At 42.8% G+C, this 17748-nt stretch overlaps 1 protein-coding gene across 1 annotated transcript in view; it reads left to right on the forward strand.

The window, feature by feature from the left end:
- The window catches only part of LOC145411058 (WD repeat-containing protein 36), a 35110-nt gene that overhangs the window by 7347 nt on the left and 10015 nt on the right, over positions 1 to 17748 (forward strand). The gene's annotated exons all lie outside the window — the stretch shown is intronic.

Genomic DNA, 17748 nt, shown 5'->3' on the forward strand with positions numbered 1-17748 from the left:
CCTGCTTGTCATAAAAGGCGACTAAAAGGGTTGGCAGAGGGTTAGTGTCCCTCCCCGGAAAACAACTAACTAAAAAGACAAACAATAAGCCTCAGACAAGGACTGACCAAAAGATGACGACCAAGGACCTGACAAAGGACATGGTAATTGGAACTTGGAATGTAAGGGGAGCGAATGATGAAGTGAAAGAGAGAGAGATTGTCCAGGTGCTTGAGGGTGCGCAAGTTGATGTACGCAGAATAACTGAAACTAAGTGGAGAGGTGAGAGTGTGAGAGAATGGGAGTATGGATGGGGTATATTTTTTTTTTTTTTTTTTTTTTTTATGCGAGGAAGAAGGAACCAAAGGCCATGAGCCCGCAGTAACAGTTCCCTCCAAGAGAAAAACAAAATACAATAGAGAGCCAAATTCAAGATCCGATCATTTTGAGATGCCTGGACACACTGCGTTTGAAAGACTGGAGATCATAGGCAGGAGGAAATACAGACAGAGGGAGACAGTTCCAGAGCTGACCTGTTGCATGAATGAAAGACTGGGAGTAACGGTTAACTCTTGCATTAGAGAGTTGGACAGAAAAGGGATGAGAGTTTGCTGCCAGACGGGTGCTACGCGCCCGTCGTAGAGGTGGAGGAATGCAAGCAGACAGTTCAGAGGAGCAGTGACCATTAAAGTAGCGATAGAAAAGAGATAAAGATGCAACAGTGCGGCGAAGAGACAGAGGTTGAAGGGAGTCAGTAAGAGGAGGAGAGTTAATGAGACGAAAAGCCTCTGACTCCACCCTATTGAGAAGAGCTGTATGTGGGGAGCCTCCCCACACATGAGAGTTGTACTCCACACAGGGGCGGATAAAACCCCTGTATAGAGTCAACAATTGTGCAGGGGTAAAGAAAGAGCGGAGTCGGCTTAGCACACCCAATCTCTTGGAAGCAGATTTTACAAGAGATGTAATATGATCTTTCCAAGATAAGTCCCGAGTAAATGAAACCCCAAGCATGTTCAAGGATGATGCAGGATTAATCTGAATATTATTAAACATTAGTGGGTATACCTGTGGAAGATTTTGTCGGGTTGATAGGTGTAAGAACTGAGTCTTAGATGCATTAAAGACAACCATATTATTTTTACCCCAGTCAGAGATATGAGCCAAGTCAGATATTAGGTGTGCCATAGCCTCATCCCTTGTTTCTTGAAGTAACTGTTGAGATGGGCGTTGCGGGAACCGAATGGAAAGGTGAAGGGTGGAGTCATCAGCGTATGAGTGGATAGGGTTAGATGTACAGCTTAGAAGATCATTGATGAATAAAAGGAAGAGAGTTGGTGATAGGACAGAGCCCTGAGGAACACCAGTGTTGATAGATCTAGGAGAAGAACGATGGCCGTCTACGACAGCAGCTATAGAACGACCAGAAAGGAAGCTAGCGATGAAGGTACAGATAGAAGGATAGAAACCGTAGGAGGGCAGTTTGGAAATTAAAGATTTATGCCAGACTCGATCGAAAACCTTTGAGATGTCAAGTGCAATGGCAAAGCTTTCGCCAAAGTCCCGAAAGGAGGATGACCAGGAGTCTGAAAGGTAGGTGAGAAGATCGCCAGTGGAGCGTCCCTGACGGAACCCATACTGACGATCGGAAAGAAGGTTGTGATAGGAAAGATGCCTTAAAATTTTTTTATTAAGAATTGACTCGAAAACTTTTGAAATACAGGACGTTAAAGCAATTGGACGATAGTTGGAGGGTTGGGAGTGGTCACCCTTCTTTGGGACTGGCTGAATGAGAGCAAACTTCCAGCAGGAGTAGGTGAGAATGAGGCCAAAAGAAGGAGTATGTATAGTTGTGAGTAAAAGATGGAAGTTGTGGAAGCAATGAAGAAAGCTAAATTGGGGAAAGCCCCAGGAATTGATGGAGTGTGTGGTGAAATGCTGAAGTATGGGGGACAGATAGTAGTAGAATGGATGTGGAAAATGTGCAGATTGGCCTGGGAGGAAGGTAGAGTCCCGGAGGATTGGAAGTCAGGCATAATTATTCCCTTGTACAAAGGAAAAGGGGAAAAAGAAGTGTGTGGTAATCACAAGGGCAATTGTCTTCTTAGTATAATAGGAAGTGTATGGTAGGATACTTATTGACTGAGTTAGAGAAAGAACAGAAATTAGTTGGAGAAGAACAGGGAGTCTTTAGGAAGGGAAGAGGTTGTGTAGATCAGATATTCATTCTTAGATCTTTAGTGGAAAAGTTTCTAGAGAAGGGAAAGAAGTTGTATGTGGCTTTCATGGATTTGGAGAAAGCATATGATAGGGTGGATAGACAAGGATTGTGGAAAGTATGAAGAATATATGGAGTAGATGGGAAGTTGTTGAATGTTGTGAAGAGTATGTATGATGGTGCTAAGGCTGCAGTGCGTGTGGATGGTGAACTGAGTGAATTATCTCTTTGAAGGTTGGGTTGAAACAGGGATGTGTCGTGTCTCCATGGTTGTTCAATCTGTACATGGATGGGGTAATAAAAGAGGAACAAGGTAGGGTAGTGGATGTTGGAGTGGCCCTGGTGAGAGAGGGTAGTGTTTGGAAACTCCCTGTACTGTTGTTTGCAGATGATACTGTGTTGTTGAGTGAAGACGAAGGAGAGCTGCAAGGCTTGGTGGATGAGTTTGGGAGTGTGTGTAAGAAACGGAATCTAAAGGTGATTGTAGGGAAGAGTAAAGTGATGGTCTTTGAGAGAGGTGAAGTCAGTGAATGTACAGCGAGATTGGATGGTGAGGAAATGGAAAATGTGAGTACGTTTAAGTACTTGGGTACTGTGATGAGTAAGGATGGAGGTTTGGAGGGTGAAGTGCTTGGAAGGGTACAGCAGGGAAGAAAGGTTGCTGGTTCCTTGAAAGCAGTGATAAGAAACAGGGAAGTGAGCATGGAAGTGAAAAAGTTACTACATGACAGTATTGTGATACCAACTCAAACGTATAGTAGTGAAGCTTGGACGTTGCTGGAAGGACACAAGTCGAGTGAGAGCAGTGGAAATGAGTTACTTAAGAGGAGCCTGTGGAGTCGCATGGAGAGACAGACTGACAAATGAGGATATAAAGGAGCATTGTGGTGTGGATGTGGATGTGATAGGAAGCATTAGGAGGAATACACTGAGGTGGTTTGGCCATGTGGAGAGGATGGAGGGTGAAAGACTGACGAAGAGAGTGTATGTGAGTGAGGTGGAGGGGGGAAGAGGGAGGGGGAGGCTGAGGATGAGATGGAGGGATGGGGTGGAGAGGTATATGAGAGAGAGGGGTGTGAGTTGGGAGCGGGACAGTGAAATGGCGGGGGACAGAGCGACTTGGAGGCGATTTGTTTGTGGCCACCCCAAACGGGATTGAGGCGTCTGGCAATAGATAGATAGATAGATAGTCATCAACAGAGAAAAGACTATTTATCTTGAATATATGTATTATGAAAAACCAGTGCTTTGTATATTGCTTTTCAATATTTTATTTTTATATACTGTACGTCAGTGGTGTAGGGAACATATGGGACGAACCCATGGAGGCAGGTACTTACAGTCAACCAGTCTGCTTCATCAGACAGACCAGGGTTGAGGAACAGCAACAACAGATGCTTTTATTTACTTTAGGAGAGTCTGTCAGCACTGTAGGAGTTGATCATAGCCTTTATTAACCTGTAATTTATACTCCTTGGGATATTTTCGAAGCTGAATGACATTATCAGACATCAGTAAGCTGGGTTGGAAAAAAATCAGATTTTGAAAATGAGAATTGATTTTTTAAAATAAATTATAATCTAATTACTGTATAATCAGAGGACGACAGATTGAGTAAATTTATCCTGTTGATAGTCTTCAGTGGGTGATATAGCTCTGGGAAGCTAAATTAGTAGTCACTGTATTTTTCAGCATATAAGACAGTGCATCGTGTAAGATGCAACCTACTTTTGGAAGAGCAGGTCTAAGGATTTTCTTTTATTTTTTTCCCCTCCTAACCAGCACCCACTTAAACTTCAGCCTGATACAGTCATATGCACACAGATGCATACTCACCTTTTGATATCTCCAATGTGGAGAGGATGGAGAGCAAGAGACTGATGACAGTGTATGTGAGTGAGGTGGATGGGGAGAGAGGGAGGAGGAGGAGGCCAAGGATGAGATGGAGGGATGAAGTAGAGAGGTATATGAGAGAGGAGGGTGTGAGCTGGGAGCAGGGCAGTGAAATGGCAGAGGACAGGGCAACATGGTGGTGATTTGTTGTGGCCACCCCTTATGGGATTAAGTCGTCTGGCAATAGATACTATTCACCAGTCAGTAATTTCATTAATAGTAAATAAAAGAACTAACATCGTGAAAAACCTGTACCACAGTCATATACGGTATGTAAATACAGGCATACCCCGGTTTAACAATGTAATTTATTAAGTAAAACCCCATCATTAGGCGGGATATTGTATATCGGGGTACTTTTACATGTAAAGCAATGTGGACCGTTTACCAGCCTTGGATTTCCCTCCAAACCAAGCCCAAAACCCACTCAAATGAGCCCCCAACAAGTTTAAAGCCAATCTAAAAGTTCTAACAGCTGTCAAGGAGGCTAACCTAAGCCTAACAACTGTAAATAACTCACTAAAATCAGCAAATAAAATCTGAAAACAGTAAATATAAGTCTGGAAAAAATCAAGCTTAGTAAACTGTACCCCAAAATGACAATGTTCACCCCACCTGTGGCTAAAATACATTAAATCTAAAAACAGTTTATAAATCAACCTAAGCACACAATTTTAGACTATCATCAAAATCGGTAAAAAAAAAAAAAAAAAAAAAAAAAATCAAAACCCGTCGTTAAATTGGGGTTTGGCCATCGTTAGGCGGGGTATGGTGGTATTTCTACCTACATCGTTAAGCTGGGGTATCGCATCTAGGGGTATCATATATTGAGGTATTGCTGTACTGTACTACAGATTACTTCTGTCCACCCTTCTGTTTCTTTAATGGGTTTGAATTGGATGGGTTCGTAAATACGTATTCACCTGTCACTTTCAGTATTCAGTACCATTCATCTGTTTACTGAGTAAAAAAAAGAAAATCTCTAACAGTCATACTTAGTTCACTAGAAATTGCTGTTGCCCACTCTTCATCTCTGTTGAGCTTAGCCCAGCCAGGTTTGTTTTCAGTTCACTTGATTGCATTTAAAATTTGGCATTATTCATGCAAAGAGAAGATCTATCTATCTATCTATTGCCAGACGCCTCAATCCCGTACGGGGTGGTCACAAACAAATCGTCTCCACATCACCCTGTCTCCCTCCATTTCACTGCCCTGCTCTCAACTCACACCCCCCTCTCTCATATACCCCTCCATCTCATCCTTGGCCTCCCCCCCCTCTCCCCCCCTCTACCTCACTCACATACACTCTCCTCATCAGTCTCTCACCCTCCATCCTCTCCACATGGCCAAAACACCTCTGTGTGTTCCTCCCAACACTTCCTATCACATCCACATCCACACCACAACGCTTCTTTATATCCTCATTTGTCAGCCTCTCTCTCCATGTCACTCCACAGGCTCCTCTTAAATAACTCATTTCCACTGCTGTCACTCTTGATTTGTGTCCTTCCAAACAACGTCCAAGCTTCACTTCCATACGTTAGAGTTGGTATCACAATACTGTCATGTAGTAACTTTTTCACTTCCATGCTCACTTCCCTGTTTCTTATCACTGCTTTCAAGGAACCAGCAACCTTTCTTCCTTGTTGTGCCCTTTCAAGCACTTCACCCTCCAAACTTCCATCCTTACTCATCACACTACCCAAGTACTTAAATGTACTCACATTTTCCATTTCCTCACCATCCAACCTCACTGTACATTCACTGACTTCACCTCTCTCAAAGACCATCACTTTACTCTTCCCTACATTCTCCTTTAGATTCCATTTCTTACACACTCTCCCAAACTCATCCACCAAGCCCTGCAGCTCCCTTTCGTCATCACTTAACAACACAGTATCATCTGCAAACAACAGTACAAGGAGTTTCCAAACACTACCCTCTCTCCCCAGGGCCACTCCAACATCCACTGCCCTACCTTGTACCTCTTGTAGTACCCCATCCATGTACAAATTGAACAACCATGGAGACATGACACATTCCTGTTTCAACCCAACCTTCAAATAGAAAAATTCACGCAGTTCACTATCCACACGCACTGCAGCCTTAGCACCATCATACATACTCTTCACAGCATTCAACAACTTCTCATCTACTCCATATATTCCTAATACTTTCCACAATCCTTGTCTATCCACCCTGTCATATGCTTTCTCCAAATCCATGAAAGCCGCATACAACTTCTTTCCCTTCTCTAGAAACTTTTCCACTAAAGATCTAAGAATGAATATCTGATCTACACAACCTCTTCCCTTCCTAAAGCCTCCCTGTTCTTCTCCAACTAATTCCTCTGTTCTTTCCCTAACTTTGTCAATAATTATCCTACCATACACTTTTCCTGTTACACTAAGACAAATGCCCCTATGATTACCACACACTTCTTTATCCCCATTTCCGTTGTCTATCTATCTATCTATTGCCAGACGCCTCAATCCCATTCGGGGTAGCTACAAACAAATCGCCTCCACGTCGCCATGTCCCCCGCCATTTCACTGCCCCACTCCCAACTCACACCCCCCTCTCTCATATACCTCTCCATCTCATCCTCGGCCTCCACCTCCCTCTTCCCCCCTCCACCTCACTCACATACACTCTCTTCGTCAGTCTTTCACCCTCCATCCTCTCCACATGGCCAAACCACCTCAGTGTATTCCTCCTAACGCTTCCTATCACATCCACATCCACACCACAACGCTCCTTTATATCCTCATTTGTCAGCCTGTCTATCCATGTGACTCCACAGGCTCCTCTTAAATAACTCATTTCCACTGCTCTCACTCTTGACTTATGTCCATCCAGCAACGTCAAAGCTTCACTTCCATACGTTAGAGTTGGCATCACAATACTGTCATGTAGTAACTTTTTCACTTCCATGCTCACTTCCCTGCTTCTTATCACTGCTTTCAAGGAACCAGCAACCTTTCTTCCCTGCTGTACCCTTTCAAGCACTTCACCCTCCAAACCTCCATCCTTACTCATCACAGTACCCAAGTACTTAAACGTACTCACATTTTCCATTTCCTCACCATCCAACCTCGCTGTACATTCACTGATTTCACCTCTCTCAAAGACCATCACTTTACTCTTCCCTACATTCACCTTTAGATTCAGTTTCTTACACACTCTCCGAAACTCATCCACCAAGCCTTGCAGCTCTCCTTCGTCTTCACTCAACAACACAGTATCATCTGCAAACAATAGTACAGGGAGTTTCCAAACACTACCCTCTCTCACCAAGGCCACTCCAACATCCACTACCCTACCTTGTACCTCTTTTATTACCCCATCCATGTACAGATTGAACAACCATGGAGACATGACACATCCCAGTTTGAACCCAACCTTCAAAGAGAAAAATGCACTCAGTTCACCATCCACATGCACTGCAGCCTTAGCACCATCATACATACTCTTCACAGCATTCAACAACTTCCCATCTACTCCGTATATTCTTAATACTTTCCACAATCCTTGTCTATCCACCCTGTCATATGCTTTCTCCAAATCCATGAAAGCTGCATACAACTTCTTTCCCTTCTCTAGAAACTTTTCCACTAAAGATCTAAGAATGAATATCTGATCTACACAACCTCTTCCCGTCGTAAAGCCTCCTTGTTCTTCTCCAACTAATTCCTCTGTTCTTTCTCTAATTCTGCCAATACGTATTCTACGATACACTTTTGCTATTATGCTAAGAAGACAATTGCCCTTGTGATTACCACACACTTCTTTTTCCCCTTTTCCTTTGTACAAGGGAATAATTATACCTGACTTCCAATCCTCCGGGACTCTACCTTCCTCCCAGGCCAATCTGCACATTTTCCACATCCATTCTACTACTATCTCTCCCCCATACTTCAGCATTTCACCACACACTCCATCAATTCCTGGGGCTTTCCCCGATTTAACTTTCTTCGTTGTTTCCACAACTGCTCATTTACTCTAAATAATTGTGACATCACCCATATGTAATACAGACTTAAACAGCAAAGGAATGTGACAGCAGTTAAATCCTATAACGGTACTGTAATCATCTGTCCCAACACCTTTCCCTAACTCATAGCTTCTTGAAAAGAGAAAAGCTTTGAGCTGCCCATTAAAAGATTCAGCAGAGGTCAATTGCCTCATGAATAATAGCAGTTTATTATATAACCTAGAGGCTGTTTAAGAGAATGATCAAACAGAGAAAGGCAACTGATAAACAACAGCAGGTTCATTGAGGTTCAAGGAATAGTCTTCATTTCTTAACATTGCCCCTGGGTATGCCACCTTAAGTTGTAATAATTCAGCAAAGATACTTTTATTTGCCAAACTTAATAACTCTGAAAGTAATAAGACAGTTTAAATTCACATCTAGCCTTTACTGGGAACCAGTGAAACTTAGTTAAAAATGAGGTGGTTGGAGTTCTTGGAGGGAGGCAAAGATAATCCTTGCTGCTCTAGTCAGTGCAGACTGAACCTTCTTTAACAGCTTATTTAGGAGACCAGTCCATAATGACTTTCATGTAATCTACGTGAAACAAGACCATAGCATGGACCAGAGTTAAGAGGCAGTGTCACAGAGTACAGGTTTTGATGAGCAGATTACAACCTCTGACAACTTTATTAATAATCATCATCACCACCATCATCATCTAATCCTAAGTTGACCCGTAAGGAGTGCAGGAGCCCGGGGCAAGGTGACTTTGTCCTGACATTTAAGATGAGAGTTACCAGTCTCACTCATCGCTGAGTAACATTACAAGAGCAATAAACCCCAGCCACCTCATGGATATAAACTGACACAGGCCCAATCTGGCTGGAGCACCTTAATTACCCACTAAACCACCAGGCGCCATAGTTTGGTTTCATGGTTACCACCCAGCATAGTAAATGGTTTCCTGGTGTACAAGAAACCATTTGGCTTGTCACTCAGTGCTGAGTCACCCATAGACAGAATGAAGAGGAAAGAATGAAGGAAAGAATGACAGAAAAGGAAGGAAGAAAGAAAAGGGCAACCACCCAAGAGCAGCACTACATTGAGTGAGTGGATGGTGAGCGCCCCCACTTACCTCTTTAATTGAGATATACACCCAAGTTTTGGACAAAACTAGCTAGATGAAGTTGTGACTCTTGAGTCTTCAGACTTGGCATTATCAGTTTCACCACCCCTCCTGTTTCCTAGAATAATGGTGGTTTCTGTTGTACCATGATTCAGCTTTAAGCTTCCTCATTTCCACATTTAAACATCAGTCATAAAGGATTCCAGTTTATTGTTGGGGGATGATGAGATTGTAGGTCTGGGTGGGAATTTCAATGGCCATGTGGGTGCATTAGCTCAAGGGTATGAAAGAATGCGCAGGGAAATCACGTGTGGTATGGGGAATGTGGAAGTAGAAAGGCTACTGGAATTCAGGGAGACAATGAACATGGCTGTTTGCAGTACACATTTTTTGTGGAAAGAGAGTAGGCTGATCACAGATGTGTCAGGGAGCCATAGTAACTAGACTGACTATTTTCTGGTCATGAGGGCTGATGGGAAGTTATTGAAGGAAGTTAAAATGACAGCGAGTGAAGAGTGTGTGCAGCAACACAAATTACTGATACATGGCATGGTATTAAAGAAGCAGGTATTGAAGAAAAGGATCTATGCATCCAGAAGCAAAATGTGGAAGTTGGAAAAATAAGCAGTGAGAATGCATTCTATACTTATATGAGTAGAGTGTTGGCCGAGCAGAGAACTGTAGACAGAAATGTTAATGAAGAGTACGGAGTTCTCAAGAACAATCTCACTGAGAGTTACTGATTCTGTGTGTGGATGGACAAAGGGTCCACCGAAATGTAAGGTAACATGATGGTGTGATGAGGGTGTAGAAGATGCACTTAAGGAGAAAACACTTTTCCAGGAATGGGCAAGAGGTGTTGAAAGAGAGGAATACTTGACTGCCAAAATTAGGGCCAGAAAGGAGGTATATAGAGCAAAATCTGAGTCTCAGAGACTTTTTTTGGATAGCCTTACTAATGCCAAAAGGAAGAATGTGATATTAAAGGTGCAGAACAGATGAAGAGAGAAAACAGGGATATCATAGGTAAGCAGTGGGTGAAGAATGGTGAAGGAAAGGTAATGGTGGAGAGTGAGGATGTTAAAGACACTTGGAGAGGGCATTATAGCCAGTTGCTGAATGAGGAGCTTGACTGGAACAGGGAAGGTTTGGAGTCGGCTGATCCGGTGTTCGGCCTTTGGCCGTTGATTGATGTTGCTGCTGTGATTGGGGCAATCGGTATGATAAGTTAGGGAAGGAAGTGGGTGTGTCTGATTTGAATGCTAAAATGTTGAAGACCTCAGAAGATATAGGAGGGAGTTTAGTTACCGATTTGATAAATTCAGCTCTATGTGACTGTGTTGTTCCTGATGACTGGCTGAAAAGCATGACTGTAAATGTGTACAGTATAAGGGGAAGGGTGATGCCCTGCAAAGAAGAAATTATTGAGGCATAAAACTTTTGTACCAGATAATGAAGGTAATGATAAGAGTCCTGGAAGATATGATAAGGGAAAAAATGAATACAGGTATTGATAAGTTGCAGTTTGAGGTTATGCCAGGCTGTGGGACCATTGATGTAGTATTCTTTGTGTGACAGCTATCTGAAAAAATATATAGGAAAGAAGAAGGAGCTGTGCTTTGTTTTTGTTCATTTGGAGAAGGCCTTTGACAGGTCCAAGAAACGTGGTGAAGTAGGCAGTATGAAAGCTTAGGATCTAGGAGTGACTGGTTAAAGTGGTTATGGCAATATACAAGGGTGCTCGCACCTAGGTGAGAGTGAATGGAGATTTGAGTGATGAGCTTTCTGTGAACGTGTTATGTCAGGACTCTGTATTATAATACAAATCATAATACTGTAGATAGGAACATAAATGTGTAGTCTTAAGAATACATGATAGTCAAGCTAGTTGTGGGAAAGGAAATGTGTTTGCAGATTTCTGTGAGGAATGCCAAGACTCCAATGTGTCACTGGAAATTCTACATACACACAGACACACAGGCTTCTAGAACTCTCACATACGCCCAGTACACATGACACAAGCTCTCCTCTATAAGAAAGGAGGAATTAGACAGGCAGAAGGAAGCGAGTGACAGGGTCAAGAGGTTGTCGAGAGATAGAGCGAGACATCTGGGAGGTAGCGAGTGGGACTCAATACATCACGTGTGTGAGAGACCTTAGTTAACCTCTTCAAGAGAATAAAGTTATAAATAGTCCCATACTCATCTTTACCTCTCCTGTCATTGCATGACAAAGGGAACTAAGATTATCTACTTATAAACCTACTCATGTATAACTACAGCTCGTCCACAAGTACAGTATATGCATAACGGATCTACAAAACCCACTGCAAGCAGCTACGAAGATACCACAACAAATGTTGGCGTGCATCAAGGGTCATTCTTCAGCCCCATATTGTTTATCATGATACCTAAAGAACTCTCATGTGACTTCAGAAATGAACTCCCATGGGAGATGTGGTATGCTGATGATGTTAACTGTGGGGAATAAAATGAGAGGAAGACAAAGGAAAGATTTAGAAACTGGAGAGATGGAATGGAGTACAAGGGTTTGAGAGTAAATGCAGATAATACAAAAATTATAATATCTAGGCCTTCTAGGGCTGGTGGCAGTACTGTCAAAGCAAAGGGAGTATGACCGTTTGCAGTTTGCCACAAGGATGTGGGAAGTAATGCCATGTTGTGCAGCGTTTGTTTTAAAGATGTGCATAAGGGATATAGATGTACTAAAGGTAGGCTGCAAAATAATGTTGCTTTCTTGTGTGTATTGTGTTAGGGAAAGAATGTAGAGATTGACAGGTGATCTTGCTGGAAAATCTCGTGAGTGTGTGGAGGAGTTTTACTATTTTGGGGACGTGTTATGTGCTGGAAGTGGCCAGGAGCTAAATGTGTGGGTAGGGTATGGAGTGGTTGGGAAATTCAGGGAGCTGTTGCCACTCATGACATTGAGGGGGCTCTACCTCCATGCTATGGGGACCTTGTATCCAATAATTGTTAGAAGTGTAATGCTGTATGGTAGTGAGATCTGGGCAGTAAAGGAATAGGTTATTTGTAGGCTCAAATATACAGAAATGATAATAATTAGATGGATGTGTAGTGTGTCCTTGGATGAGGCCAGGAGGTGGGGGGGTAGGATTATAATTGAAGAGTAGAGAGGAAGGATTGGATTTGAGTGCATTATTGTTGTGATGAAAAGGGGTAGATTGAGGTGGTTTGAGTGTGCTGAGAGGATGGACGATGACAGCTGGGTGAGGAAGGTGAGAGGTGTAAAAATTGAGGGTTGGGTTGCAAGAGGCGGACCAAAAATGACGTGGAACGAAGTCATAGAGTGTGATCTCAGGGACGAGGGACTGAACAGGGAGGCTACTAGAGATCAAGCAGCTGGGAGAGCTGTCTTCAGATGACCAAGGCCATCACATGCAAGCATGTTGGAGCCTTTATAAATGATATGAAGCCAAACAATCATTAATACTGTATCTGTTATCATCACAGAAGCTGAGTGTCATCAGCATAAAAATGATAGGATTCATCATGTGCATTAAGTGGAGACAATAAACTACTCAAATAAATCATGAATAGAACTGGGCCTAAAACAGATCCGTAAGAAACTCCGAACAGATGGGGAACATGACCATGTAAACAGATGGGGAACTGAGCACATAAACAGAAGGGGAACTGAGCATGAGCAAGTGCTGTCCACGACTACTCTCTAAGACCTGTCAGAGAGATGCGACTTCTATCTGTCTATCTGTCGCCAGATACCTCTATTCCATAAGGGATGTCTGCAAACAAATCTCCTCCATGTTGCCCTGTCCCCCGCCATGCCCTCCCTGCAGATCACACCTTCCTCTCTCATAAATCTCTCCACTCCATCTCTCCATCTCATCCTCAGCCTTCCCCTCCATAGCCTCCCCCTCCCTCTCCACCTCACTCACACATACTGTCCTCGTTAGTCTCTCGGTCTCCATCCTTTCCACATGGCCAAACCACCTCAGTGTATTTCTCCTTACTCTTTCTATCACATCCATATCCACACCACAATGTTCCTTCACATTCTCATTTGTCAGTCTCTCTCTCCACGTAACTCCAGGTGCTCCTCTCAAATAACTCATTTCTACTGCTTTCACTCTTGACTTGTGTCCTTCCAACGAGGTCCAAGCTTCGCTTCCATACGTCAGAGTTGGTATGATAATAGAGTACTATCATGCAGTAACTTTTTTACTTCCATCCTCACTTCCCTATTTCTTATCACTGCATTCAGTGAACCAGCAACCTTTCTTCCTTGTTGCACCTTTTCAAGCATTTCATCCTCCAACTTCCATCTTTACTCATCATACTACCCAAGTACTTAAATGCACTCATATTTTCCATTTGCTCGTCATCCAACCTCACAGTAAGTGCAGTGACTTCGTTTCTCACAAATACCATAACTTTATTCTTCCCTACATTCACGTTTAGATTCCATTTCCTACATATGTACTCTCCCAAATTCATTCACTAAGCCTTGCAGATGAGACTTAAGGAGCAAAAGAACTTCATGATGGACACCTTAAAAATGCAGGACATGTAGCAGTAGTTTGTGATCTGCTGTCAAAAGCCGCAAACAGATCCAATTAAAAAAAAAAAAAAAAAAAAAAGTCTATCTATCTATCTATTGCCAGACGCCTCAATCCCGTTTGGGGTGGCCACAAACAAATCGCCTCCAAGTCGCCCTGTCCCCCGCCATTTCACTCCCCTGCTCCCAACTCACACCCCCCTCTCTCATATACCTCTCCACCCCATCTCTCCATCTCATCCTCGGCCTCCCCCTCCCTCTTTCCCCCTCCACCTCACTCACATACACTCTCTTCGTCAGTCTTTCACCCTCCATCCTCTCCACATGGCCAAACCACCTCAGTGTGTTCCTCATAACGCTTCCTATCACATCCACATCAACACCACAACGCTCCTTTATATCCTCATTCGTCAGCCTGTCTCTCCATGTGACTCCACAGGCTCCTCTTAAATAACTCATTTCCACGGCTCTCACTCTTGACTTGTGTCCTTCCAACAATGTCCAAGCTTCACTTCCGTACGTTAGAGTTGGTATCACAATACTGTCATGTAGTAACTTTTTCACTTCCATGCTCACTTCCCTGTTTCTTATCACTGCTTTCAAAGAACCAGCAACCTTTCTTCCCTGCTGTACCCTTTCAAGCACTTCACCCTCCAAACCTCCATCCTTACTCATCACACTACCCAAGTACTTAAACGTACTCACATTTTCCAATTCATCACCATCCAACCTTGCTGTACATTCACTAACTTCACCTCTCTCAAAGACCATCACTTTACTCTTCCCTACATTCACCTTTAGATTCCGTTTCTTACACACTCTCTCAAACTCATCCACCAAGCCTTGCAGCTCCCCTTCGCCTTCACTCAACAACACAGTATCATCTGCAAACAACAGTACAGGGAGTTTCCAAACACTATCCTCTCTCACCAGGGCCACTCCAACATCCACTACCCTACCTTGTACCTCTTTTATTACCCCATCCATGTACAGATTGAACAACCATGGAGACATGACACATCCCTGTTTCAACCCAACTTTCAAAGAGAAAAATTCACTTAGTTCCCCATCCACACGCACTGCAGCCTTCGCACCATCGTACATACTCTTCACAGCATTCAACAACTTCCCATCTATTCCATATATTCTTAACACTTTCCACAATCCTAGTCTATCCACCCTGTCATATGCTTTCTCCAAATCCATGAAAGCCGCATACAACTTCTTTCCCTTCTCTAGAAACTTTTCCACTAAAGATCTGAGAATGAATATCTGATCTACACAACCTCTTCCCTTCCTAAAGCCTCCCTGTTCTTCTCCAACTAATTTCTCTGTTCTTTCTCTAACTCTGTCAATAAGTATCCTACCATATACTTTTCCTATTATACTAAGAAGACAAATGCCCCTATGATTACCACACACACTTCTTTTTTCCCTTTTCCTTTTTACAAGGGGAATAATTATACCTGACTTCCAATCCTCCGGGACTCTACCTTCCTCCCAGGCCAATCTGCACATCTTCCACATCCATTCTACTACTATCTCTCCCCCATGCTTCAGCATTTCACCACACACTCCATCAATTCCTGGGGCTTTCCCTGATTTAACTTTCTTCATTGCTTCCACAACTTCTATCCTACTGATTTCTTCCTGTCTTCTCACCTCCCTCCTCCTTCCAGCCATTCCCCAGCCACTTATACTCGCATTACTTCCATCCTCCACGTTCAGCAATTCCTTAAAGTGTTCTCTCCATCTGCTCACTTTTTCTCCCTTCTCCACTAGTAATCTACCATTTTTATCTTTCACTCCCCTGCTAACTCCACTTCCACCCTGTCTTACTCTTTTCACCTCTTTCCAGAACATTTTCTTGCAGTCCCTCAACTTTACACTCAAATTCCTTCCAAATTCCTCATCCACTCTCTTCTTACTCTCTCTTACTAATCTTTTCACCTCTCTCTTTCTTTCTACATATAACTCTCTCTTCCACCTCTCAACTTCTTCCACGCCCCTATTTCTCATCCATTCATTGTATGCCTTCTTCTTTTGTGCCACAGCCCTGCTTTCACCTCTTCAGTCCACCACGCTGTTCCTTGCACCCCCCTCCGTCTTCTCTTCCTTCCACACACCACATCACATGCTGCACATATTTCTTCTGTAAATATTCTACACACACCTTCCACGTCCCCCATCTGCTCCAACTCATATTTGCCCAATCGTTCCTCCACTTCTCTCTTATACTCTGCCTTTTTCTCATCCTCTTGTAACCTTTCCACTCTCCTTGCAACTACTTCCTCTCGTCTTTCCCTTCTTCTATTCCTCCATCTTACTTGAACTTTAACTCTGGCCACCACCAAGTAGTGGTCAGAAAGTCCACTCCCCCAACCTCTATAAACCCTTGCATCCAATATACATCTTCGCATCCTTTCATCCACACACACATAATCAATCATTGCCTTCCTTTCACTCAATTCACCACCCACCCTTCTCATCACTCGCCATGTATACCTGTGGATCATTTTATGCCTGAAGAAGGTATTGGCTATCACCAACCCCCTCCCAGCACAAATGTCCACTAACACACTCCCATTCTCATCTATCTCAGCAGGCACACCCCACTCACCAACTATTTCATCCACTTTCACATTCCCAACTTTACCATTCATATCACCAATCAAAAACACTCTATCATTCCTTCCAAACTTTTCCATGCACACTTCTACATTTGTCCAGAACTCTTCTCTCACTCTTCTAGCACGATCTTGCGTTGGCGCATACACACACACAATCGCCCACATTTGTATTCCAACTTTCAACTTTACCCACACAATCCTTGATCCAACTGATCCATACTGTCTTATGCTCCTCTTCCATCTTTTACTCACAACTATACATACTCCTTCCTTTGCCCTCTCATTCTCACCTACTCCTGCACATATACCCCATCCATACTCCCATTCTCTCACACTTTCTCCTCTCCATTTTGTTTCAGTTATTCCACATACATCCACTTTCGCATCCTCAAGCACCTGGACAATCTCTCTCTCTTTCACCTCATCATTTGCTCCCCTTACATTCCACGTTCCAATTGCAATGTCCTTTGTCCGGTCCTTGGTCGTCAACGTTTGGTCAGTCCTTGTCCGAGGCTTATTGTTTGTTTTTTTAGTTGGTTGTTTTCCGGGGAGGGGCACCAACCCTCCGCCAACCCTTTTAGTCGCCTTTTACGACAAGCAATTGGCTAAACTGATAGCTATTCCTTATGTAGTGCCAAGCTCTGGGGCATGTCCAATAATACTGTGCTAGTCATTTCTTGAAAGGCAAAAATGAATCCTTAACTGCTTTGCTATATTGTGACTTTATCTGTGTGCTGTAATCTATTTAACAAGATGATACAGTATCAAAAGAGAGAGAGAACAAAATAGTGTAAAATGTCCTTGTAACTGCCTAGGTTATTGTACAATATTTCAGATAAGATCAGTTTTGGTGATAAGTGATTTTGTATATGATTAATTAATTGATAAAGTAGTAATCAGTATATTAATCATTGTATTGTATTAATAGCCAGCTAATTATTTTAAGCTAATTGATTAATATTGCATGATTAAGATAGTTTGAATTTAATCATTTCAACCCTGATAGCAAGAGTAAGCTATAAGATATGTATGGTATTCAGGATGTTGTTTTTCTTGTGCCCCAAGTTATCCTTCTGCAGCCCACTATCCTCCGTTGGGAGCACAGGGAGGAACATTTACATAACCAGGCAGTTTGGCTGCTTGAATATATCAGTGCCACCACATACATCATCAGATTTACCATGACGATAAAACACTGAAATTTTGTGAAATGTAGTCAAAAGAATGAATATACTGTATTGGGTGGGATTGGATAGGATGTCGGGTTCAACAGTATTGTTTAAGTCCATATCAGTTTGAAGAGGTTAAACATTGTTGCTGAACTTGAACATCTTTGTCCAGTTCCATTCAGTATATGCAATTACTTTGATTA

This window comes from Coenobita brevimanus, chromosome 87, assembly GCF_032717465.1.
Source record: "Coenobita brevimanus isolate Jiangsu-jjx chromosome 87, ASM3271746v2, whole genome shotgun sequence".
NCBI lineage: Eukaryota > Metazoa > Arthropoda > Malacostraca > Decapoda > Coenobitidae > Coenobita > Coenobita brevimanus.